General features: G+C 37.8%; 1 protein-coding gene across 3 annotated transcripts in view; it reads right to left on the reverse strand.

The window, feature by feature from the left end:
- Window positions 1-25699, reverse strand: part of LOC123876449 (protein kinase C and casein kinase substrate in neurons protein 1) — a 107067-nt gene that overhangs the window by 65039 nt on the left and 16329 nt on the right. The window contains exons 1-2 of one of the 3 annotated variants that reach the window (XM_045922712.1): window positions 6140-6145; window positions 4979-4981 (exon numbers count right to left, since the gene is read on the reverse strand). The gene's annotated coding sequence lies outside the window, so the exon portion shown is untranslated. Of the gene's footprint in view, window positions 1-739; window positions 746-4978; window positions 4982-6139; window positions 6146-21815; window positions 21892-25699 lie in introns of those variants that run through there. The other 2 variants (XM_045922711.1, XM_045922713.1) reach the window with 2 other exon arrangements.

The raw sequence follows: 25699 nt of genomic DNA on the forward strand, positions 1-25699 counted from the left end.
AGACAGTCATAGACCGCGCAAGCGCCCGCTCCCTTCTAAGCTAAGCTTCTAAGAACCGGTCGGACTTGTCTCAACTCTCAGACCTCAGTATCATTTTCCTTGGACTTGAATCTCGGAAACCGGAATTGACAATAAACGTGGATTCTATTTTATCTTCGCTGCGCGCTGTTAGGTACAAAAACATCATAGACGAACAAAAAATGTATAAACGTATCATGTCTATATTTGTACCTGTTTTATATTATTTTGTACACATTCATTTGATTTGATTTTATTGTATGTTACTCTACTTTTCTTAACTAACTTTATATAATACTAACTTATGCTCGCGACATCGTCCGCGTGGACTACACAAATTTCAGACCCCTGTTTTACCCCTTTAGGGATTGAATTTTGAAAAATCCTTTCTTAGCTGATGTCTACCTCAGAATAGCCTGCATGCCTCAGCCCGATCCGTCCAGTAGCTGTGCATTGATAGATTAGTCAGTCAGCTATTCATTTTATATATTTTAAGGGAATACTGCAAATTATTAAGTAATATTTAGTTTAAAAAAAAATCCCCAGCCAACAAAGTAGGTACGGTACATACATAATTTAAAAATATTAATGGGAAACTTTGAAATTGATTTAAGATGACCTAAAACGAACTAAATGCACAGTGACTCTTTTTAATGAACAAGATTTTGTAATTTTCTCACTTGTATCATATTATTAATTAAAAAATCCTAAAAATAGATACCTAAATAAGTAACTTCTCGACAAAATTTAAGACAGTATTAACATTTTTCTAAACTTCTCAAAACCTCACACACAACTTTCGGAAATACATATAAATAAACACGACATGTCGACGCGGTTTAATAACCCACATAAATATACCTACACGCAAATTATTATTAGATCACGACATTAAAACAACTCTTTCCCGTCCTCTAACACGAATGGATTGCAAAACTCGACTACATTACAACACATAACACTGTTACTTTCAAGAAATTATAATACGAGACAAATAATTACATATTCCGTTCACTGATCGACTAATTAGTCCATAATTCAAGGTCGCAATAACGTGTAACTGGTGACAAAAAAACTTTACTTAATAAATACGTTATGCTAAAACTTTTACGCGATCCTTGGCCAGCGCACGACACAATACTGTAAGGAAGACCGAAAAAACTTTGAAATTCGACTGAATTCGTTACATTCGGTTTTCGACTCTATTTTGTACGGAAAGTTGACGGAAATTAGGCGATCTCGAATGGAAAAATTCACATGCAAGCGATCTTCCAACTATGGAGCGATGAATCATTATTCATTACAATAGCTGTTAAGGGGAGTTTATTCGTAGTAGGCTCGCAAGAACGTAGTTTTGGTTCTCATTTAAATTCAATCGAACTCAATGAAATTTTGTATGTACACGAGACAACGAGTACAGATACAATTTTTTTTGAATAAAAATAGCGAGCAAATGAGCAGGTGGGTCACCTGATGATAAGTGATTATACCGGCCGCCCATGAACATGCAGTACCAGAGGAATCGCGCCGTGCCGAAGCGTTGCCGGCCTTTCAGGAATTTGTTGGTCCGCCCCTTGAATAACCCCATGTTGTAATCTAGCGTGAACACCGCCGATAGGAGTTGATTCCACAGTTTTCATGCATGTTTACCTGCCTATGGTTTACTAAACCGTAAAAATGGGAGTTTCAAAGTAACACGGACTCAAAGAATTGTACGTTTAGAACTACACATTTATACAGTTTGCACAATTTTACAGAAACCACAGACATACCTAGATATCAGTTTTTAGTGTCTACAAAATTTCATTGAATTTAATTGATAAATATGCAAATGAGAACCATACTACATTTATTGGGAGCACGTTATAGATAAACTTGTCTTAACAATTCGCACACGTTTGGTACTTGGTTATTATTCAAATGAGAATAAAACTACGTTTGCTTGGAGTGCGCTACGAATGAACTCCTCTTAACAATTAGCTCGCGTGCAGCGTTTGATACGCCATATCGAGAACTATCGTTTCAGTTTTAGGAAACGCATAACTATATTAAAAGAAATATACAGTTGAATGGTCATAGGAAATAAGAATTCTTTGTAACTGTATAACATCGCAGTGTTAATTCGGTGGAGTGATCTCATTTGGTAGTAGCGTGACATTCATACTGGCTTACTATAAAAATCTGTTTTGGTATTATGATGAAATCAGTGATCTTATCATCAGTTTGTTAAAGCATAATATCTTTCAAAAGATATCACCAACTGCTGGCAACATTTTGAGTAGGTAACTTAATATTTTGATTATAATTAATTAAATCGAGCTTATATTCTTTGTCTTATGAGTTATGATTATGACATTATTCACACTCAAAAAATAACTTTTGGTAACGGCAGTTATACTTATAGATGTTTCAATTTCATGTGAGCAATCAGCAACAGAGTATTGATTCAAAATGCTTGAAAAAATGTACGTATCTGTAAGTAAGATGAAATAATATGTGTTTTGCGACGTTAACTTTTGGTCACGGTAGTTATAATTACTACGGCAGTTATAATAATTATGAATGGATGTACTTAGGTTATTTATCAGTGTAGGTGAACTAGCATAGAGGCCGCGTCTGCCAAGATGGGAGCCGAACAATCATCGCGCTCGCGACCGTGACGGAGCGCGTATTGTGTGCGGCCGTCCATACGTCAACAGATAGGCTTTACTCCGAGATAATGACTTACAAAGTGCATTAAGTACACTATTGAACTAATAAACAATCATCGGACTCATGGCCTAACGCTTTGACTCTTCCATTCTACCTAACATTAGCGAAATGCATAGTGCTGGTGTGGTAGGTACTACTAAAAGCCATAAAGCAAAATCAGAAGAAGAAAAAGACCAAACATGTTTTTGAATTTATAGTCTAGCGTTTGGCTGCAATCAGACCTGCTGGCAAGTGATGATGCAGCCTAAGATAGACTGCGGTTGCCTAGAAGATGTCTATTCACTCTCGACCTAAAGGTGGGTCATATTATGAACTAGAAGATGAACGCGACTTCGTCCGCGTGGATTTAGGTTTTTCGAAATACCTCTATATCTCTATAAACTCTTTGATTTTCCGGGATAAAATGTAGCCTTTGTGCTAATCCTGGATATTATCTATCTACATTCCAAATTTCAGCCAAATCCGTTAAGTAGTTTTTGCTTAAAAGAGTAACAAACATACACACACACACACACACACATACACACATAGTGTGAAGTGTGATGGATGTACTAAGCTATTTATCAGTGTCTGTAGGTGAACAAGCATAGAGGCTGCGTCTGCTAAGATGGGAGTTGAACAATTATTATCAGGCTCGCGACCGTGACGGGGCGCGTATTGTGTGCGGTCGCGCTCGACAGTTAGGTTTTACTCGGAAATAAAGACTTACAAAGTGCATTAAGTACACCACTGAACTGATGTTTTGATTTTCAGTCAATATCGAGTCATTTAATTATTTAATCTGACAGACGGACGGACGCGAAGTGCAATTTCACTCATGTAGACTCAGAGAGCTCGCTTCGCTCGGTCAAATAAGCTTAATATGTATTTTCAACCTATACGAATAATATCCAAACCACTAATTACTCAACGACATTGTTTGTGCCTAATAAGTACCTAACAAATAGGAACGCTGAATTAAATTGCAAACTACAAACTAACTTTCTGAAATTCGTGTCGGAGATAAAACTTAGTACATGTACCTAACTACTTATTTCTAAACTAAGATTTAACTCATGGAAACGGCAAACGTTTAGTTAGGGTTGTCAATCAACAAGATTCAAGTTTAATTAAATTCTATCAACCAATAGGAAAATATCTAACCAGCTGGATGACTCCGAGAAGATGGAACTCCGCAGGAAGCGGGTGGATGAGAAAGTTAAAAAAAAATAACCCATCCATCTTTTATTCGTGGGGTATGGGGTTGGATCACTAACGGGTACGCACCTAAAACTTTTCGGAGATAATATGTGCGTTTTAAGCATTTAAATATGATTACTTTAACGTTGAAGGAAAACATAAGAAACTTGCATGCCTGAGAGTTCTCCATAATGTTCTCAAAGGTGTGTTCAACCTGCCAATTTGCATTGGGCCCGGCGTGGCATACTACAGCCGAAGCGCTTCTCATTCTGAGAATAGACCCGTCAGTACTCAGTAGTGAGCCGGTGATAGGTTGATCAAAGATCATGATGATGATGTACGTGCCTATATTTTTGTTTTGCTTTGTATGTGTTTTTTTTTCTAATTTTGTGTTGTACAATAAAAGTATGAAGATTCATGATGACGATTCACAAATCTGTGTTCAAGGCTTCTAAACCGATTTATTTGCAATAGTATTTGTGGCAGCCCTAATACTCATCTGCGGTTAGACAAGGTCATGGGAGACGCCGACGTCGCGGCGGTATGATCGCATCCATTGTTTACGTAACCACTACCTTAATCTAAGCTTGGTGGTTTGATCTTGGAATATAAACAGATATTTTCTCAAAACACGATATTTCCTGTCTAGTTATAGCACACTTCGCGAAAGTTAGGGAACTTGTAACAAAAAGTGGAGGCTTCGACGTCACTGGCGTCGAATGTTTGCACATTTGACGCTAGGTAGCCTATGAAACGCCTATTTTTCTTTGCTTTTACGCTCTCAGTAGTGGGCCGGCGATAAGTTGAGATGAAGATGAGTTACTACGGAACTCTTATACATATTCTGACGAGAACTACGACGAGTCATAGAAGTATTAAACGACTATATTTTACATAATACAGGTACTGTAATCTAGCTACGGGATATAATTGATTCCAAGCAATCTAAACTGCGCTATTACAATAGTTATTACACCGATTATAATGACATAGTTATGGAAATAGACTAATTCTAGGACAGTTATTAAGTGAGCTTAATGTATACCTGCTTGCTGCTAATCAATTTAACAAGCTAATGTTTATAGAACCTTAATAAATTTTATTTCGTCACAGCTCGGCATAGATCTCTTATAGGGACTTCCACACGACTCCACTAAGCCCTCTTCATCAGACAACTAAATTCCGCCACCCTCTTTATATCGTCGGTCCATCGTGTTAAAAGGCACCCCACGCTTACTTGCGGTCTCCACTCTTTAGTGCATATTAGCAAACTGAAGTGACAGAGGGCAGGAAACACGAATACGCAGAAATTGATTTTATTTACCATGTAGAAAGGGACGATGCCGCCACCCTCTTTATATCGTCGGCCCATCGTACGGGAGGGCACCTAATGCTTACTGGGGTCTCAACTGTGACTACTTTAGCAAGCTGAAATGACAGTGAGCGGGAAATAATTGTCGTAGGGCCGGTGCCGATGGACGCTGAAACCGAAATTCTTGTAGTATAGAATTCCATAATCTTAACATTTGTAAATCGAACATTACGCAACTGTGATGCTGCGCAATGGCGACCAGCAGTTACCACACAGTAATATGTGGTGAATAGTAACGCGTGCGCCGATCGCGCCGTTCGCTACGCTACGCCTATTGTTTGTTAGCATGTGACGGTGTGGTTCAAGTTATAAGACGTTTGGTAGAAGCTGGCATTAATGATCCAATACACTTTCTCCCAATGCATTCAGCTAATACCAAATATATTAAACAGTACCAATGGGTAAGTGCTGTTTTCGAATTGCGCCAAAAATCTTTGTTGTTTGCATGAAACCTCAGTCAGTCTTTACGTCAGTGTTGACCCTGGTCACTGACTGTTTTTTTTTTTGTTATTTAATCTTTGCTGTCATTGCTGTCAGACTTATGATTTCTGCATTCCAGCTAATTAATCACCCTTGACTTCAAGGGAAGTTAATAATGGCTAAAGATTGTTCAGAACAAAGAAGACTGGTTTCTCAAAATTCAACAATCTGGAAAGGAACTGAAAAACTCTCTTCTCTACGTAGCACACGTAGAGAACGGCAATTTTTCATGCTTTTATAAATATTTTCCTACCTGTATTCTGTTAAATTTGGAATTTGGAAGACATGCAGGCTTTACTCATTTACGCTAACAATAGCGAGTGCAAAACTCATAAAAATTTTAAGCAGTGATCAATTCGCAATGATCTAGTAACAAACTAAATAAATCACCCCAATGACAATAGAATGATTCGCTATCGCATGTATCTTAAACCATCACCATTACCAAGGCCCGTAACAACGAGTGAACGCTAAAAGAATTACCGTCTAATGGGATTACCTTCCCCGCTAGATCACTAACAAATCGACTGTCATATCTACATTGTACGTCGTTAGTTACTAGTACCTACTGAAACCAGCCAAGTGTGAGCTCATTGAATCTAGCCACAACCTCACAGTAGGAAATTAGGAACTGTGAATTTAGTGTACCTATTATGATTATTATGCTAGTAGAAAAATAAACACATAGTAAGCAGAAACGCTGCTAACATAGATTCGGGCTTAGCCGTCTCGAGCGTACTGAGCCATCTCAAGTCTCGCTCGGTACATATTTCGAAGTAGGTTCAATGACTAGAGAATTATAAGGGTCGACGCAAACCTACAAACGGAGTGGATAGGAGCTGAATCTTTCCGATAAAAAAATTCCATTCCATCAGCTTGTTTACGTCCATTACTGGACATAGGCCTTTCTAAGAGCGCGCCATCAAACACGGTCCTCCGCCTTCCTTAACCACCCCGCTCCCTGCCACTTTCTTAGAACACACAACATCTTCTAACAATTTAAACTCGACTTTATTAAGTACCTACTTACATTGCTCTGACATATACTAAAAATAAAACATCAAGGAGATTAACAATAACTTGAGTTGGTATCAAGGAATACGCTGTGCCCGCCTAAGCTCCTCTCTGCAGGTGTGTGTTACGCCTAAGAATATTTAAGAGAAGGCTTTAGTCCATATTATCACGTACCTACAGAAATATTGACAAACGTTTAAGGTTTTAGATTTTGTGTACATATTTCTTGCCGAGATAACTATTAATAATTCATTAATTAATGTCAAACGACGTATTGTATAACTTGCAATGCGCGTCGAGAACAACAAATACCTATCATTCCGAGTTGAACAATAGTTGGCTGTCATTGTTAAACGTCCAAAGATTTAAGGGATTTCAAAAAGGCTATTTAATTTTTCACGCGCGTTCAACAATCGCTTTTGTCTCATTAACGCATTATTATTTTGACTACAAAACATTTATATGTATGTAGTGCCACCATAAACAAACGAAATTAGGAAAGTTCTTCTTAATCGTGTACTCACTGATGAGTGAGCCAAAGTCTGTACGCGAATCCGAAAGTTAACGAAATTCCAGACATGTACGGATAGATTTACTACCTTTTTTCTAATTTTGCAAAACGCTAGGATAACTGCTAGATAAAGCAGACATATTTCAATATTATTTTCATTTGCTAGGTTTAAATATTTTCAAATTGGTATACTTACTCCGATAAGTTATTGAATCTTAACATCTTTGTAAACCTACATTTGCAGCAAATAAATGATTGATTGATTGTTTAATCGTATTTCGTAAATGGCCGCAAAGAAGCATGTCCCGTGATATCAAATCCCATGGAATCCTTACTTATGAAAGAAGTTCAATTAATTCTCAAAGTAATTTCAAAAAGCCATTAATAATTTAAACTTTCAATGGTTGAAACTTGACCCATAAGGTCGGCTATGAAGCTGCAGCTTCTTTTGTGCTACTTTCGAATAATTTTATACAAAGGTTAGGTAGTTATAGGGTATCTTTACTTACGTCTGGTTTCAATACTCAATCTATCTCTAATCTGTCGATAAGTTGTTTAGCAACGTAGTTGTTTGTGAATGCATTTTGACAAAATAACAATGTTGCTTATCAACAGTTAGAGATTGATTGAGTATTGAATCCGAGCTTCAGTCTCATCATCATCATGACCAACCCATCGCCGGCTCACTACGGAGCACGGGTCTCCTCTAAGAGTGAGATGAGAAGGGATTTGGCCATAGTCTACCACGCTGCCAATGGGCACCAATATTACTCGTACATTATTATTATCGTACCTATGTCATGTATATTATAACAATTATATACTTTACAAGGGAAGGTATATTAAACCCGTGGCCGAGTCTCGACTCTGGACACAATTATTAGAGCCACAGGTTGGCCTACTTAATTTTTAACTACTTGCCTACTTAATTATAGCGTTATAGGTGGCCACTGGCCACTGAGAGGGTTTTAATAAATGAAAATCCTACATAAATAAAATAAATAATAAATAAATAAATAAAAATATTTTATTTCAGACAATAATAAATTGTGTCCATAATTTTATATAAATTAAATTACGTAGCCCGATGTCTTTCCCGGGACGTTGGGATTATCATAAACGTAATCCATCATAAACGTAATCCTAATCCTACTAATATTATAAATGTGAAAGTGTGGAGGTTTGTTACTCAATCACGCAAAAATGGCTGAACGGATTTGGTTGAAATTTGGAATGGAGATAGATTATACCCTGGATTAACACATATTAAAGAAGAAAATTAAAGAGTTCCCACGGGATTTTTAAAATACTAATTCCACGCGGACGAAGTCGCGGGCATCAGCTAGTTTATCATATTATGTTTCTTCTTTTATACCTATAGGTACAATGTATTCGTTTATACAAGAACACTCACAATGGTTGTGCAAATTAAAATTAGACCAAAGGGTTGTTTGATTAAGCAACTCGCGACCCCATTTCTTTTTAACGGCTTATTTTTTATCTCAGTTAATACACACACTGTGTGAAAATACAAAGTCTTTCCATACAACTGAGATTCCGCTTTATTATCAAACCGCTTTCTTTAACTTTAAAATTATGTTATATACAGTCTCGAAGCTAAAACCATCATCATCATCATCAACCCGTCTCCGGTTCACTACTGAGGACGGGTCTCCTCTCAGAATGCGAAAAGATTATGGCATATAGTCCACCATGGTGACCATCGGGTTGGTTGACTTCACACACCTTTGAGAATTTATTATTATGGAGAACTCTCACGCGGTGATGGTCTAGGACCTAGGTGGCTAAGACCGTACTTGGCCTCCCATTCGGAGGGAACTTTTCGGAAGTATATGCGTTTTAAGCATTAAAATATTACTTGTTTTAACGGTGAAGGAAAACATCGTGAGGGAACCTGTTTGCCTGAGAAGTACTTATTGGTAGGGTTCTGCAATCTGTACGTATAATAAAATTCCTAAATCAGCCATTGTTACACGACTTTCAAGTCCACGGACTTGTCAACTTTAACAGTTATTATAAAATTGTATAATATACGTTGTACATAAACATAATATTATACTGGCATTGAAAAACCCCACCTGAGCACACATCAACAATGAATCCACATGTAATCGCCATATAATAACACTTGTTATTACGTGACACCATGGAGATGTGTCAAAGCGATAGAGCGGCTATTGCGTATATCCTCTTAATGGCTTATTAGGAAACACGATCTTCGAATCAAAACCATATTCCACGTGATGATTATCCCTGTTCCTAATATGAACATGTACAAATCAAAGGAGTATGGGCTTAATAAAACTCCCATACCCTTCCCAGGTTAGCATCTTCCATCTTAGACTGCAACATCACCTACCACCAGGAGAGATTACAGTCAAGGGCTAACTTATATCTGAATAAAAAAAAAATATAGTTCTTGTCCTTGATTCGCCCAAACATAGTGATGTGATTTTTTGCATAGAAATACATGGTTAAGGAGCTGGAGAGTGGTTCGACTGGATTTAAAAAGAAATCTACACTGGCTACCAATACAGGCTGCAGATAAGACAAAATTGAAAGAAGAGGAAAATTTCTAACGCAACATTAACAGTGAGATATTATAAAGGTAGGTACTTTCTAAAGGATATAGTAGCCAAATGGCTCTTTCACACGACTTTACATTTGTCCAGTCTATCTCCAACATAAAATTAAATATCCACGACCGCGACTGCAGTATCGATAAAATATAACGTCGGAATATAACCTCTATCATAAAAGGATTAAAGACTAAAATGTAGTACAAGTTATAATAAATGTATAGTGGACAAAATACCTTGGAAGCGGTGGGCGTGCTATGTAACGGTACGCTCAGCTTAGCTTGATTTGGGATAGGCTGGCTAGTGATGGGTGAATGTCATTTATCGATAGTATTTAATCGATAAACAAGGTCATGTGAAGGACTTTAGATGACAATTAGTATTAGCTCTGTTATCTGGCACGATAGATTTCCATTCTAAATAGATCAGGGAAATAGGGACACTTCCATATATTATAAATTCGAAAATGTGTTTTTGTTTGTATGTCTGCTAGCTTTTCACGCCTCATCCGTTAAACTGATTAAGACAAAAATTGGTCCAGAGATAGCTTACATGTCGGGGACGGACATAGGCTACGGTTTTCCGGAAAACCAAAGAGCTCCCACGGGATTTAAAAAAAAAATCTAAATCCACGTAGAATAAGTCACAAGCAGCATCTAATAAATTGTAATAAATATGCCTATCGCATGAGTTAATGTAATGTGATATTGTTATTTTTAAATAATTATGAAACAATTTAATTATTATAGGACCTGGTTTATAATGATTAATTACTGTAATTACCTATGTATGTGTTGATAAAGCAGGAAATTGGCTAATTGGCTGTTTAAATAGAAATCAGCTTAAATAATACAGACTTTTTCAACGAGAAATTGTTGCGTGATTTTTTAAATATGTTCAGACTCACATAAGTATCTTCAACATAATTTCTATAGCATAATTTGGCGGTGATAATCATCTTATTCAACAGATAATATTATTATTTAGGGTCGATATCACCAACCTAAAATAAGCCTTATCCGAGAGTAAAGATTTCTGGCAGGTTTTCAGTACAAAAACTGTCATTAGGCCCAATTTATTCCTCGATTAAACGTCACTCGACGTTGGTGAAATCGGCACTTAACCACTCATCATAAAAAAATCGATAACATAAGTACCGACATCTCTAATATGATTTCGCAGTTCTTCCGTGACGATAATAGGATTCCATGGCCGGATTTTTGTCAATATAACATATACAACCTGACATTACCTACATAACTAGTTAAGTACATACTAACTTAGTTCGAATAGTGTAAATGAAGTCCCTTGTATAAAACGATGTAAGCTATCTCGTTACCAAATTTCAGAAAAACTGGTTGGCTTATGGTATTCCAATTCCGTCAGTGGCAGTTTCATCTTCACAGGTTTACGTAAAGATCTTTACTTGAAAGTGTTCAAGAAATTAGTCAAAATAATGAGTTTGACGTGAGCTACTCACAAATTAGTCGATACCATAGCTAATTTGTGGAGATGATACTGCCATTTGGCGCAATTAGAATGCCATAAGCCTACTTTGTCATATTAGTTTACAAATTGCGAAAAACCAAATTTGAATTTCGCGGGCAGACCCGTCGCTTGCCCCTTAATAACCCAGACCGCGAGCGTGGGGCAGCGCTAGCGCAGTGAACACTTGATTACGTCACTTTCACTTCACATGCAATTAATTCACGATATCGTAACTCGTAACGATTATGACTGCCGGTGCGGAAAATTACGACGCTTAATATGTTGCGGCGGCAATTTGCGCGAGTACATTCAATAACAGATTATAAAATTATGCCAAAATTTACGGTTGCACTCTTTATTAATTGACTAGCTTATGCCCGCAATTTTGTCCGCGTGGCCTAGGTACCTACACAAATTTCAAAGAGTAGAATATATTTTTATTCAAGTAAACTTTAACTTAATCGTCAAAACAAGTGTAAATTAAAAATTTATAACACCCCCGACGAGTGAAGGTTACAGTAACTAGAAAAGAGCTGATAACTTTCAAACGGCTGAACCGATTTTCTTGGATTATAGCTAAGAACACTCCCGATCAAGCCACCTTCCAAACAAAAAAAAAAAAAACTAAATTAAAATCGGTTCATTAGTTTAGGAGCTACGATGCCACAGACAGATACACAGATACACACGTCAAACTTAGAACACCCCTCTTTTTGGGTCAGGGGTTAAAAACAAAGATTTAAAAACAACAAAAACACGAGATATAAAATATAGGACATTCTCCGTTCTCCATAAGAAAGTAGCACACAGTAATTTTCTTGATCTATTTAAATCCGCCACGTCAAGAATACGTACTCACAAAAGATCGTAAAAGCGAAAACCCACATCTGACGACATGCGGACGAAAATAACCTGCCACTATCAGCTGTTTTTCACACGAACACACTTAGGCGAAGACGTTGAGAGAGGTTTATTCGTAGTATCTTCCCAACAAACGTTTAGCTTTCATTTGAATACTAACCAATCAAACACAATGAAATTTTTAACCGATTTCGAAAAAAGGAGGAGGTTTTCAATTCGTCGGAAATGTATGTTACCCGATTACTCTAAGACGCCTGGACCGATTTGGAATTTTTTTTTGTCTGAAAGGGTATACTTTGCAGGTGGTCCCATATAAATTTAGTGAAGATCTGATGAATATCTTCGGAGATGGAGAACAGAACTCCTCAATGGATAAGAGCAAATTGCTCGCGATCAGTGTAATAGCTTAGTAAACAGTAGGGTTTTAACAGGGTACAGCATATTATACACAGTAAAAATTGTGAAATAAAAAAAATTCTAAAGAAAAAGCTTCACCCTTGGATTTCTAATTTTGTTCTAATATGCTCGCTCGACTTCATACCTAGGCACATTACACGTGTAGCTAAACAAAAATTATTTTTTACTTTTTAGTGTTTGTGGTTTTTGAAGTCCGTTTAATTTTTGTCATGTCAGTTGACAAATAGAGCAAATAAGGGGAGTTCTTTCTCAAAATGTACACGATACAAGTGTAAATTAAAAATTTATAACACCCCCGACGATCCAAAGTATTTGAGTTTTCCAAAACATCATTTTCAAATAAATAATTATGTATTTAGACAACGTCCATCTTGACAGCTTGACATTTGTCTATTGATATAATATTATGCACCTAACGGTTATCTAACCTTCTTTTCTACAAGAAAACTAGAAAAGAGCTGATAACTCTTAAACGGCTGAACCAATTTTTTTAGATTATAGCTAAGAACACTCTCGATCAAGCCACCTTTCAAACAAAAAAAACTAAATTAAAATCGGTTCATTCGTTTAGGCGCTACGATGCCACAGACAGATACACAGATACACAGACACACAGATACACAGACACACAGATACACACGTCAAACTTATAACACCCCTCTTTTTGGGTCGGGGGTTAATAAGTAGTTATGAATATGGTAATAGGTAGGAATGACACAACATAGCGAAGGAAGTGATATCTCGAAGGAGCCGCGATCCTCAAAATTTTAGAACCGACGAGACACGAGACGAAGACTCCAAGACACGAAGAAAGTTAAACTTCAGATTTTTTTGAACAAATGTAAGTCAACCATCTTGGATTTGATAGTAATGGACATCATTTTCTGAATAATGACGGAGCCATTGTGTACCTACAACAAGTGTACTTATAGGTCCTCTGTTTTCAAATTGTAACCCCCCGTCTACATACTGCTCTACTCGCACAATTAATCGCGACACCGACTAGGTCGCTTGCCCTTGCAACGCGATGGACGTCGAAACTGTGCGCTATTGCATACTTGCCGATAAAATAGGGAGCGATGGGCGTGAACGAGGAACATGCGAGTAACGCGTCCACACTACGTCTCTGCCTCCGTTCCTCGCTCCTTTCCATGCCACACGGGCAGTGTGTGGACGGGGTATAAAACTAGAACTAGTATAAAATGGTGGTCTAGTTATGTTTATTCTTCCCGAAGGAGTCTCTCACTATCCCCCCCCGTCCACATAAATCGTTCCCCGAGAGATGCATTATAAATAATGCTGTTTACGTAGCCGCGCCGTGGCTATAAAGAGGGATGTTTATGAATTTTTATGTTTCGTTTATTCTCCATAATGTTATTTAGAACGTCGTGGTTCGAGGTACCGTTTTAGTATAAACTTAAAAGTCTTTTTCCAATCCAAGATGTGACTGCATAGAGGCAAAGGCCTCTATTACTCATTAAGATTTATGAAAGAATGTAACATAGAGAATTGCACTAACTGGATTCTTCTGATTATATTAAGAAAATTAAAGTTTCTTGGTCATTATACTGATAGACAGTGTGCGTTTGGACTGCAAGCTGTTCTACCAAATTGCAGTTTGGATGCGTTTAGGGTGCAGTTAACACAACTGCATCACAACTTTCTAATGACTGGCGCAGTCAGGATCACAGTGTGTGCCCAAACTAGAACTGGATGTGCAATTGGTCGCAGTTGCGATTCAGTTAGAATATAATAGAATATATTTTTATTCAAGTAAACCTTTACAAGTGCTTTTGAATCATCAATATAATTTACCACTGGTTTCTACCGAGAATAACCAGCAAGAAACTCGGCGCTTGCTCTTTTCTAGTGTTCAATTTACAATAATATGCCATACTATGCAAGCAATTGCAGTCCCGTGCACTATTAAGTGTGCCAACGGCAATAGAACTGCATCCCAAATGCAATTTAGAAGTTCAAATGCAGGTTCTCTTTTATACCTCTCAATATACGAGACATTCTCTCAATGTAAGTACATTGTGGCTGACTCTGCGCCAGTTAACATTATTTTAAACCGTTGTATCGAAGCTCAAGGTGTCGCAATTATCGACAATGTTCGTTAGAAGGGTCCATTCTAAACTATTCCCGATGAGTATGCAAATCTACGCACGTCTCAAACTACGATATCTAAGCATTGAGACACAACAATCCGAACGTCCCATTAGCATACCGTATGTAATCTCAATAAAACCGTTCCGTACAACAAAATAATGTGGAATCTAACTCACGAAGTATTTGATCGTGACTGCAAGTGTGTATGGCTCGTCATGCCGTGATTATAGCGGTTGTGACTAATGAAGAAATGACAATAACCTTCTGTACTAATAATAGTTGAATAGACCTATGATTGAAAGCTTCGAACGCTTTTTAATGACGTCTAAACATCGAAAACCGTTGCGAGACCGAATGCCTTGTTTTGAGGGTATGCTATTCTTCTTGGAAGGTAGCTATGTGTAATTCGAATTTTTGTTTTTTCAACTAATAATAATAATAATAATAATAATAATAATAAATCTTTATTAAGAGCAACCAGGACTCGCTTTGTTAGTAGACAATATTGATGCTTAAAAACTAATGTTAGTAATATAATGTTGTAGTGGAACGAAACAATTTACAATTATTGTTGCCTCACCAACACTTGAATCATGTGTTCAAGTATTGGTGAGTCCAACTTATCTGCAAACATGTTCAGGATGCGGTTGGTGCCTGAGCGCAGTCTTGTCAGCAGTGATGATGACTTCTTCCGCATTATGGCAAAGAAGTCATCAGTCCGCTCCTCTGCGAACATACCTGACGCTGAACAAAACCGCGGCAAGCCCAACAGCATCCTGAACCCGTTGTTATACTGCACCCTTAGGGTGTCTATGGCTTTCTTTGAGTAGTTGACCCACAGGCCTCCCGAGTAGAAATTTTGGCAATATGCTTTAAACAGCGTTATTTTTGCCTCTTTACTACATCGGACAAACCTGCGGGCCAACATATGGCATCTTACTGCCAATGCCCTTCTCTCTCTTTCAATGTCAACATGATCCCTAAGGTCCTCCGTAACGTAGTGGCCCTACTTGGTAGTAGTAGTAAGGGCGTGGTTGAGAATCTTGTAGAATCTACCTCACGAAGCAACCAATCATGACTGAGTGTTGAGTATCTATCTCTTCTGATGCCATGATTATAGAGATTGTGATTAATGAAGAAATGACAATAACTGAATAATAACTTTTGGTAGTAACTGTTATTGACGAATAGACCTATATGATTGAAAGCTTTACACTTTAAACATCGGAAACTGTTGCGTGACCGACTGCCAGTTAGTTGTGTGACTAATAATAATTTAGAAGTTAAATCACTGCAGATAGTTTTGGTTATGCAGCTTTAATTTAATCGAATATAACTATAGTAGGTACCTTAAGAAGGTAGCGGGAAGTGGGTGGATGAAGATGACGAAGAGCCGTGTGTAGTTGCGCGCTCATGGGAAGGCCTATGTCCAACAGTGGATGCAACAAGCTGATTGATTCATACAGTATTGCTTGACAGCACACTTGGTATAGTTCCTAATACAGAATTATTATGGTACTGGGTAGTTCATTCTGGTAGTGGTAAGGCCAGATCGCTTATCATAATACCACTATGATTAACTCCTTGCTGACCCACTGCTGAGCACGTGTCTCCTTTCAGAATGAGAAGATCTTAGGGTATAGTCTGCCAGGCTGGCCCAATGTGGATTGGAAGACTTCACACACCTTTGAGAACACTAAGGCGAATCTCAGGTATGTATGTTTCCTTACGATGTTTTCCTTCACCGTTAAACCAAGTGATAGCTCTGAAAAGCTAGAGGTGCATGCCCGGGATCGAACCCCTAAAAGGAAGGCCGACGTCTGAACCATTAGGCTTATATCACTTTTTTATAATAGCGTTAGATTCTGTCATAACTAGTCCTAACAGCGTCATTGATATTAATACACATAGTTCATGAATATGCAAAGACGCGAACGCGGTAATCATTCTGACCATCGCACTTCGTATATGGAAGACAATTGCACCTAAACTTTATTGCTAACTAGGTCCCAATAGAATATTCGATGTAGCATTGTTCTAAGCATAGGGCCCTGGGGTCCTTTATATGGGGTTTCCATTTACGTGGAACATAAAACATATTATACAAATAGAATCTTTCATTTTCTTTAGAATCTGTGGATATTAAATCTAGTTGCCGAATGATAAGAAATATGCAGAGAGCTCTTGGATCCAGGCGGAGCAAAACCGCGACGTGTGGAAGTCCCTAGAAGAGACCTAGTATGTTCAGCAGTGGACGTCTATCAGTCGTGATTCGTGACTATGACAACAACTTTAGAAATATTGTGTAATCGTGTGGCCCATTCCATAAAATGTACTAGAAATCATCTTTTAGGTTATCTTTAATAGTTTTATAATTGATATCTAATGTATTAGGCAATTTAATTAATAAGTACCTATAAACGACAGTTACAATGAACACAGTTAAAGGTTATGTTAATGTATGAGATAAGAGTCCATACCCTTTATCTTGAAGTAATTAACCCCCGACCCAAAAAGAGGGGTGTAATAAGCTTGACGTGTGTATCTGTGTATCTGTCTGTGGCATAGTAGCTCCTAAACGAATGAACCGATTTTAATTTAGTTTTTTTTTGGTTGAAAGGTGGCTTGATCGAGAGTGTTCTTAGCTATAATTCAAGAAAATCGGTTCAGCCGTTTGAAAGTTATCAGCTCTTTTCTAGTTACTGTAACCTTCACTTGTCGGGGGTGTTATAAATTTTTAATTTACACTTGTTTTAAAACTTAAAAACAGGTAAGAAAGTACACAGTCACCCGTCTAACTGGAATTGGTACAATACATAAACCCAACCTAAACACCAAACATCCGGCTCTTATGCGTCTCCATCCATTCGAGACGAGGAGACATTCAGCTCTATGCAATAGCGGTCCTGCCCTGCCCTACATAATAGCGTCGATAGATCAAAGAACGGACTGAAATCTCAATGCGCGACGACTGGATGCATGTTTAAATCATAATAGTAATATAGGCCACATGAAGTTGCGCTCTTGCTCGGATAACAAGCTCCAAACCCCAAGAAATTACACAAAATTCTACGGGAGGTCCTTTACGGTACATGCAGTACAACTGTGGAATGACCTCCCCAAGAATATTCGAAGTTCGAAATCCCTGCCCATTTTTAAAAATCGTTTGAAAGAATTCTACTTATCTATGCCATAATAGTTTAAATATTGTTTTTATTTATTATATTATTATTTTTTATATTATATGTATCCCTTTTATATTATATGCAAGTAACTATATTGTCATATATAGCATATACATATATATTTATATATTATATATATATATATAATTACTTTTTTATGTTTATTAGTATATATATAAATCTTTGTAAAAAAATCCTTGCGACTTGGTACTATCCAACCTCCTTCCTAGAAATTCTCCTTTCAGCAAAGGTTGCCTGGTAGAGATTGCTCCAAGCAATAAGGCCGCCTTTGCACACAATTGTTTTTTTCTGTTTTCTTCTTACTGTGTTGTTATCCTTATATGTGTTTTTGTGTGCAATAAAGAGTTCTATCTATCTATCTATCTATAGGTTGGGCTCACTTAGTCACATGACTCAAGAAATATTCCTGTCACTAGAAGATTCCACCTATACTAATGAATTCCTACGGCCAGCGCGCTCGTTCAACGGCTCCCGTGAAATTCTTAATAGTTTTTACTCATGAGAGGGGGGAGGGGGGGGGGGGGGGAGGGAGAAATAGAAGAGAGGCGAGAAGAGAGAGAGAGATAAGAGACAAGAGTTTACACCATAGAAAGAGAGGTGTTTGCTAATTTTAATGCCGCAGCGCTATGCGAGCTGAATTGCGCTTTATACATAGTGTCGAAGCAAGAGTCATTTATCTAAACGAGATTATATTGTGAACTGAAAGGCACCATTATCGCAAGCCAACGTCCTAATCCACCCACCATCAGCCTATGTCTGGACTATTATGTCCTAACTACTATAAGTCCACAGCTGGACCTTAGGCCTTACCCGGATGTACTCGTAGTTCGGCGTTGAGTCCACATTACGGTATTTGTATTGTGACGTCATATGCCAGTATTTCATAGAAGCTTGCATACTAAGCGCGTGTTTTGACGTTTGATAAAAAGATACTGATTTGACTAGTCAAACACCGGTATGCCCAATCCCGTACCATGACCGGTTCAGATCGCGTCTGCACTCTGCCGCAACGAACCAGCGGTTCAGCGCCAGATATGGCTTGCCCACTGGTATTTCAGCTTGCAAATAATTCGCACAATACCCTCACATACACCTATAAAGACATCCTCTGAACTCTAGAGCAACGACCCCCGTTTATTAGATAATCGTAAGGCTATTTTCTGTCGTGGCCGGCCAATTCACGAGACGCTGACGGATCGTTAACCGGACTACTCTAATCTAACAAATTATGTAACGGCTTGGTGACAAATTGCCCGAGAAAGGAAATACGGGGACATCTTTCATGATGCTATCGTGTAGTTTTGACTTTTATTACCCATTAACAGCTTTATTCGTTAGAGTATGTTACTAACTAGTTAACTATAATATAAACTTTATCGTGGGCGTTTGAAATGGTGTAAAGATTAGCTCAAGCATTTTGTGGGTGCCGTTGTCTCTTCTTCAGGAAGCAAAGTATCTTAGGCTGAGATCTATAGAGAGCACTTTGACTTTGCTCAGACTTAAGACACTGTTAAAATGAGACAGCGTTATACCGCTGGCATAAATCTGTCTCGTTTTAACTGAAACTTAAGTCTAAGCAAAGTTAGAATGCGCTCTATATATTTCAACCTTAGTGCCACATTTTATCAGAATAATTTATATTGTATATTTATATTATACCTACTAGGTAATATAAAATTAGTGCGAAGTGTCTCACGGGCCACGGCCCATCAGCTTAACCAATTCTGACGAAAGATACTGAGAGAGGGGTAAATCCCGGAGATGAACACATATTTTTATCCCATAAAATCAAAGAGTTTTTCAAGGATTTATAAAAAAAAACTCAAAAAAATTTCAAGTTTGAAGGGTTCTAAACAAAGCAAATTCTAGAAAATTACATTAAAGTAAGCGTACTATGATATCTAAATATAAGGTTAGAGCTCAATCATATCTTCAATTTAATTTTGTTTTTAGTAGTGGTTTTAGCAACTACGATTATGATCGAATTGGCACTATTAATAATATAATATTAGAAATATTCCGTTCCGTAGTTTAATGATGAGTTATGATGGCGATTTCTAGAATAAAATAGGTATTTATTTATTATATGTATAGATTTAGTAACGCTTTCTTTGCTTTTGAGGCCACCGCTTTTATTATAAAAATCTGCGACAAAAACACTTTCGAAGATAATGGCGGATCATCTACCTCAACGATCTATACTGTACGATACTACTTATGTACGGTACTTCTCTAATGTATGTACCTGAAAACCTGCTTAGTAGATTATAAGACCTTTGTAAGCCACCCATATTCAGCAAATAAATAAACATTTCATTTCTTAAATAAATACATAAAAAAAAATTAAAAAACTTTGTATTTTTTCTTTATTTTCCTAAGTTAGTATGGTTAGAGAGTGAAAAGTTTTGATTCTCAATAGACAGACAACGACGTGATTCGATAAGGATTCCTTTTTTCCTTTCGAGGTACGAAACCCTAAAAAATATGAATAAACGCATTCCAAAGTAGACTCCAGACTATTGAATATTTATATAAGTATCGATTAATGAACCTATACTTATAGCGTCAGTGAAATTCTAACCGACCCAAAAAGAGGCGTGTTATAAGTTTGGCGTGTGTATCTGTGTATCTGTCTGTGGCATCGTAGCTCCTAAACTAATGAACCGATTTTAATTTAGTTTTTTTTTTTGTTTGAAAGGTGGTTTGATCGAGTGTTCTTAGCTATAATCCAAGAAAATCGGTTCAGCCGTTTTAAAGTTATCAGCTCTTTTCTAGTTACTGTAACCTTCACTTGTCGGTTCACTTCACTGACGATAGGCACTCTATTGAATGTTCACCCGCGATTGCGATCGCGATTTGCGTTGCTGAAATATACTCAACCGGTAGGTACACCATAGTCGACAGTTACAGCTTAATTGTGTTACTGTTACCTAACCAAACGATACCTATTGCGTTAGGTACACTGTGAGAATGGAATAATTTATCACTGCTTACAGCGCAATGAATAACTTAAAGTTGTTTGCATTCAATCCAAACAGAAGTTTTGAGTCAATTCTATCGCCTTGATGGTGAGGATTCGAGACCAGTCGCTAACTATGGGCCTCATAAGAAAGCTCAGTCACTCTGCGGGCGATGGAGAGAGTTTCTCTACGTGAACAAATCAGAAATGAGGATAGGAGAATCAGAGTAACCAATACAGCTCAACGGGTTGCGAAGCTGACGTGGCCAAAGCACATAGTTCGCGTTAAGCCGCCGAGTTTCTTGCTGGTTCTTCTCGGTAGGAAAGGCAGTTCAAAAGAACTTGTAAAAGTCTAATTGAATAAAAATATTTTGAATTTGAATTTGAATTTAGACGTTCAAGTAAAGTCCCAAATGCTGGAATGTCGCACCAGAAAGCGCAGCGTTGGAAGACTCCTCACTAGGTGGACTGCACACCAAAGAAGTCGCATGGAGCCGCTGGGTTCAGGCGCCGCAAGATCGTGGCCCGTAGAAGTCCCTACAGGAGACCTATGTCCAGCAGTGGACTTCCACTGGTTGATAATGATGATGGTCTATGTTGAGAACAGCTTTCCAATAATTTATTTCAATACTGTCTATAGTTAAGTAGTAACTTGGTATTTCCAAATGAACTCAGCAATCCAATCACTTATTCACTGGACCCATCCATCCATCCATCCATCAGCCTGTAAGCGTCCACTGCTGGACATAGGCCTTTCCAAGAGCGCGCCACCAAACACGGTCCTCCGCCTTCCTCATCCACCCGCTCCCCGCCACCTTCTTCAGGTCATCGTTCCAGCTGGACCCATAACCTAGCATAAAGTTAACAAATTTTAATCACAACTTACAAGTAAGTAAACCACGGCGGCAGCCGCTCTCCTGCCGGCACTAGCGGCGTCTCATCGATGCACTTTACACTTTAATCTGCAACAAAAGAGTAAGGCATTAGTTACTACTTCACCGAGCAACAATCTAACAACTACTTGAACTACAAGTAGTAACAAATATTGTCTGATTACATTGTATCGAAGTTGTTGAGTATACAGCTACTTGTTTGGTATGAACTGTAGAGTAACTTTTTTACATCAATGTTTATTTTCGCATTTTATTTTATTCTTTGTAATCAACAGCGTTACAGCTAATACAATTTTACATTTTAGACTTCATATAAAAATAAGGCCAAATGGGATTACAATACAGGATTACAGTTTTCTTATAAGTAATTATAAATTATAACAGTAGCTTTTCAATAAAGTAGTAGCAGTAGGTGATTCACAACATGAGTGAGTGTGTGTGTGTGTGTGTGTGTGTATTTGTGTGTGTGCGTGTGTGTGAGAGAGAGTGAGCGAGTTTATTCAGAATTAAGACTTTTTTAGTATGTACACGAGTGGGGATGTTAACTAGAATCAAATAATATTTATTTGAAATAGGTCTATTTTACACCTTATTGAAAAGTCAAGAGCATTTGAATTTTGAGCATTCATATTCGGTACAGTTCTAGATCCAGAGATAACTTCCTACAAACAAACTTACAAAGTACAAATCTTTTTATAATATTAATATAGAAGCATAGATGATGATGCATTTCCACCACTACTAAGACGATATGGCTGTGAATCGCAAACTATGATCGAATAAAAAAATCCCCGCATTTATACGAGACAAGAGGTTGCATAACAAATGATTTATTGTACCTAGCTATATCCATTCAACCCGTGCAGGGCGACCTACCGGATCTCCACAATGAACGACCTTGGACAACCCTCATCTGTGGAGCTAAGTATCTATGTTTCATTACAGAAAAACCGCATCTAAACCATGGTTAGAAGACTCATTTTCGAATGAAGCTGACCTTGATTAAGTACACCGGTTTAAGTGATTAGGGGGAAAAAGAAACGGACATTTCATTTGGATTAATCTCCGTGTTTGGGGACGGGTTTGGAAAATGTCATTTGCACAAAATTCTGTCAGTCGTATTTTTATCCAACTACGGCAAAACCAAAACGAAACGCTATGATTTTAGCAGTCTATGTATGTATGTTTGTATCAGATTTTGTGAGTTCCACCGTAGCGCCTAAACTACTGGGCCGATTTTGTTGAATTAGGTGTCAATTGATTTGTTGTTATGGTCCGGGTGACATAGGCTACATTTTATACGAAAAAAAAAAACGATTTGCTATTAAAATGCTTTATGTATTGCTATTGAAGCCAATTTAGAATTCTAAATTTAACGAGTGTGAATTAAAAATTTATAACACCCCCGACAAGTGAAGGTTACAGTAACTAGAAAAGAGCTGATAACTTTCAAACGGCTGAACCGATTTTCTTGGATTATATAGCCAAGAACACTTTCGATCAAGCCACCTTTCAAACAAAAAAAAAAACTAAATTAAAATCGGTTCATTAGTTTAGGGGCTACGATGCCACAGACAGATACACACGTCAAACTTATAACACCCCTCTTTTTGGGTCGGGGGTTAAAAATTGCCTCTGCTGAAGATAAAACCCGGCTACTTCCCGCGTAAGACGACAGCGTTCACCATTGAGCCAGAGAGGTCAACAATTAACTATAACTAAGTTAGATAATATAATTTCGCGAGTGTCCAAAATGGTTTTCTCTGCATAAATGAGGCATTGTCCAAAATACCTCAAACGCAAGAATGACTAATGATCGCGGCGACAGTGGAATGATGGTCCGGCGGTTATGCGGCACTTTGCACGTACCTAATAGCGGATGTTAGGGTCTCTACAAGATAATCTACATCTTCATATAATGTACTTATCACACTAATATATTATATAGGCGAAAGTTTGTGTGTACATAATATGTATGTGTGTGTGTGTGTGTGTTTGTTACTCCTTCACGCAAAAACCACTGGACGGATTTGGCTGAAATTCGGAATGGAGATAGATAATATCCTGGATTAGCACATAGGCTACTTTTTATCCCGGAAAATCAAAGAGTTCCCACGAGATTTCGAAAAACGTAAATCCACGCGCGGGCGTCAGCTAGTTTAAGCTAAACAGTAAATTCGAATTAATCCGCGTGGGTATAAATTGTTTAAATTCTCCTGGGAGCTTTTTAATTTTCCAAGATAAAAATTATCTAATGTCCGTCTTCAGGATGCATGCAATCCCTGTGTCAAGTTGCTCCATAATCGGTTTAGAGGTGAAAAAATAAACGGGCACACTTTCACATTTAAATATGATGGAATTGGAGCTACGAAAACAGTTTGACAAAATTGAGTTAAAGTAGACATACAAAGCCCAATAAGGCCGTCGTCGGCTCTCTTCATAAAAAAAAATATTACAAATTCCATCTTAGACTGCATACGGATGCAGTCTAAGATGGAATTTGTAATTTTTTTTTAGATTAAGTTTCTAGGTAGGTAAGTGAATTCCAGCTTAACTGCTCAACGCTTTTGAAAAAATATATGATACCCACCATGTCATATCGCTAGGAGCATGTTAAAATATGCATGTGGAAGAAAAAAAAAGTATTAAACAAGGAGTTAACATAGGTTACTTTTTTAACCGACTTATAAAAATGGAGGAGTTGTGTTTTTCTACCTATGTACACTGATATCTCCGAGATTTCTGAACAGATTTGCGTATTTTTTTTTAATCGATAAAGGAACTTTGCGACATTGTTCCATAAAAAATTGGATTCCAACTCCTCAATCCTTATGCTGCCGGGGATCTGACCAATCTACGCGGGCGAAGCTGCGGGCATTGGCTAGTTACAAGATAAATCCATAGATCAGAATCTTATTGTCAACCCTAATATCTGTGGAGCGGCATCCGTCGTTAGTAATGGCCATTGCTCGAGGACACGCGATCTCGCAAAACAGTTAGGTTAACTACACACTGTGAACAGATGTTCTGATCTCTACACATTCCCTCACTCTTATACTTGTTGGATTATATGTTAAGCTAGTTCCGCTCTACTTTAGTAATATAGAGTGACACCCTTATGAATAGCGAGGAAGGGGTCATACACCATTAAGAAAACCAGTTGCGGGTCATTCAAAATCCTCAAAAAGTCAAAGAAACTGTTGTCTGCAACGTATAAATCCAAATCATAATATAAATCGCAAAGGAATCCCCTTGAAAGTTCCGCTGTCGGAGTTAAATGTGCTTTGAGTGTTTCTTGGAAACCTCCAAGGTTATAAATTATATTGTATGTAGTAGATATGTATACTGCTCCTGGGTAGTATATTAATTGATTTTCCTGCATGTTTAGCAGTGGGAGGGCGGCCGGTGCAAATCGCATGCTGCATGTTGCACCATACCGATTTGTCTGGTTTAGCGGATTATAGCAAATTAAGCTTTTCGTTCCTTGTGTATCGTGGAAGCAACGCCTGCTTCTATACAACATTTACAAGTGTAAATTAAAAATTTATAACACCCCCGACAAGTGAAGGTTACAGTAACTAGAACAAGTAACAACTCTCTCGATCAAGCCACCTTTCAAACAAAAAAAACTAAATTAAAATCGGTTCATTAGTTTAGGAGCTACGATGCCACAGACAGATACACACGTCAAACTTATAACACCCCTCTTATTGGGTCGGGGGTTAAAAACGGACGTTACTTCGAAAAGTTAGAGGTCTAATTCCGACCTCCCGAACAGGAGGCAGACGTCCTTACCACTAGGCTCTCCCCGCTACCACCACTTAGTAATAAAATCCTCAATATCAGCAGCAACCTTGTATAACAAACAGGGCAAGTA

The sequence above is a fragment of the Maniola jurtina genome, chromosome 21 (assembly GCF_905333055.1).
Source record: "Maniola jurtina chromosome 21, ilManJurt1.1, whole genome shotgun sequence".
NCBI classification, from domain to species: domain Eukaryota; kingdom Metazoa; phylum Arthropoda; class Insecta; order Lepidoptera; family Nymphalidae; genus Maniola; species Maniola jurtina.